The sequence below is a fragment of the Belonocnema kinseyi genome, chromosome 7, assembly GCF_010883055.1.
Source record: "Belonocnema kinseyi isolate 2016_QV_RU_SX_M_011 chromosome 7, B_treatae_v1, whole genome shotgun sequence".
Taxonomy (NCBI): Eukaryota; Metazoa; Arthropoda; class Insecta; order Hymenoptera; family Cynipidae; genus Belonocnema; species Belonocnema kinseyi.
Window position 1 is genome coordinate 16,501,794 of NC_046663.1, and position 2,916 is coordinate 16,504,709.

The window sequence follows — 2,916 nt, forward strand, 5'->3', positions numbered from 1 at the left end:
GGTATCAGTGCGGGTGCCGGGCCAGGTACGGGTTCGGGCGGCCGAACGGCGAGATTCCCGGCCTCCTTCTGGGCCTGTTGGCGCTGACGGATGTGCGCGTTGCGACCGGGACGTCGACGTTTTACTCCTCCTCTCAGCATAAGTTTCACCAATAATTAAACGTAAAGATAAACGGTACGTAAATTAATTATGGCGATTACGCGACCCAGAGCACGGGAGATTTAACTACGTGTGCAAGGTATGTTACACCCGGAAGATTATACGTAAATTATTTATTGCGATTACGCGACATTATTTATCGCGATTACGCGACACAGAGCACGGGAGATTTAACCACGTGCGCAAGGTATGCTACACCCGGGAAGACTATACGACAATTAATATCACGATTACGTGACCCAGAGTACGGGAGATTTAACCGCGTGCACAAGGTATGATACACCAGGAAGATAATACGTAAATTAATTATGGCGATTTCGCGACCCAGAGCACGGGAGATTTAACTACGTGCGCAAGGTATGTTACACCCGGAAGAGTATACGTAAATTATTTATTGCGATTACGCGACATAGAGCACGGGAGATTTAACTACGTGCGCAAGGTATGCTACACCCGGGAAGACTATACGACAATTAATATCACGATTACGCGACCCAGAGCACGGGAGATTTAACCGCGTGCGCAAGGTATGTTACACCCGGAAGATTATACGTAAATTATTTATCGCGATAACGCGAGATAGAGCACGGGAGATTTAACCACGTGCGCAAGGTGTGCTCTACCCGAAAAGATTATACGACAATTAATATCACGATTACGCGACCCAGAGCACGGGAGATTTAACTACGTGCGCAAGGTATGTTACATCCGGAAGATTATACGTAAATTATTTATCGCGATAACGCGACATAGAGCACGGGAGATTTAACCACGTGCGCAAGGTATGATACACCAGGAAGATAATACGTAAAGTAATTATGGCGATTACGCGACCCAGAGCACGGGAGATTTAACTACGTGCGCAAGGTATGTTACACCCGGAAGATTATACTTAAATTATTTATTGCGATTACGCGACATAGAGCACGGGAGATTTAACCACGTGCGCATGGTATGCTACACTCGGGAAGACTATACGACAATTAATATCACGATTACGCGACCCAGAGCACGGGAGATTTAACCGCGTGCGCAATGTATACTACAGAGGACCACGAATGAAGATTATAATCCACAATTAACACGAACACAACAAAACAAACACGAGCACTGTTAATATAAAGATAAATTCCCGGATTGATCGTGAATGCGCGTAGTGTGAACGACTCACGATGTCTCGCATTAAGGAGACGGTTGGTGAGAGACGACACCCGCCGGCAGACGTAGAAAAACTGAATGTCTGAATTTTAAGAAAAATCTGCGTGCTTTATTCAGCAGGAGAGCAGAGAGAACGCTGCAGCTTCTGGCTAACACTCGTAGGCGAACGACTGGTGAAGTCGCTGGCTGCTCGCAGGCAGCCCAGCACGGAACTCTTGGTGGAAGAGGGGGCGGCTGCTGGCCCGCTGATTGGCCCGATCCCGGCAATGGGATCGCAACGGAGCGGTGGGGACACCGCCTTCCGTGCCCGCTATTCCAACCTCGTGCGTAGCGCTATTTTAGTTCTAAATTATTATATTTTTAATTGATAATTAAAAATAGATAATACTATTAAAAATAGCTGAAACGTAAATACATGCTTTAAGATGGCCTAATCTTCATTTATCCGCAAACCAGATGAAGTTAAGTCTATTATAACGACTGTTCAGGGTTTAGTGTTAATAATTCATTATTTAGTTAAACATCAAGAATTTAGTTAGCCCTGAATAGACGTGAAAAACCCTATCAATTTTATATCTAGATTATAAGCCTGTAAGAATAAAAAAATAATAAAACCAAAATAAAAGAATGGAAAGTCATTGATACACGTGTGCATAACACAACACCCACAAACATATTAATTATATAAATTTTATACCTTAAATGTTATAACTTTAATTATTAACGGAGTAATCTGTTAAACCAATGATTCACCGATGATATCCAATTCCTCTCTTTTGTTTTGGACCTATGTAAGCCGCCCTGGGTTGAAATAAAAATTATAATTGGAGAAAGGTTAATTTTCATTTTTTTTCCTTTGTGATACTGCGAAGGCTTCTCTCTTTCACCGTCGGGCCTCTTTATTTTCTTTGGAACACGTCGCCGCCATTTGAGCTCCCTCGTTAGCCAGAGTCTAGCTCAAGGGGATAGAGAAGAGGAGGAGAAGAAAGGATAATCGTGTGCGCGCATGAGTTAGAAAGTGAGAACGACTCTGGCTAGTCGGCTGTCACGCGTCGGCTACGTGAATTACTATATTTTAAAGGCCCGTGCAAAAAGCGAAAGCGGCGATGACAGACATGATTCATCGAAGGGTGTCAGCAAGCTCGTCAATGTAAACCACTTGGAGTGAAATTTGTCACGTAGACCATTTCTCAAATTTTCGGATCGAGAATTTGAGAGAAGGCACGTTTGAAAAATTGATGCCTGCAAGTGGTTCTCTATTCGCTGAAAGGCCGTAACAAACTCCATCCTCTCCCGGATAGAGCCAGTGATCCCAGATCTGAAACGAGATACGGTCCAATACTATGACAGGGCTATGTCCGTGTGAATATAGTAGGAGACGCTGTAAATGACTGAGTTGCGCGCGCAACCCATTTCTCCTCTTCTGAATTTGAAAACTCGAAGATGCACGATTGACGGTTGGAGCACTTCGTCGAGTCTAGTTATATATCTATCTGTTAACAGCTAACTGCTTTGAAATAAATTCAGGAGATTGGGATTTTAATATTTCCAGATTTCGATGCTGACGATTCTCATAATTTGAATAGATCGCGCACCTCT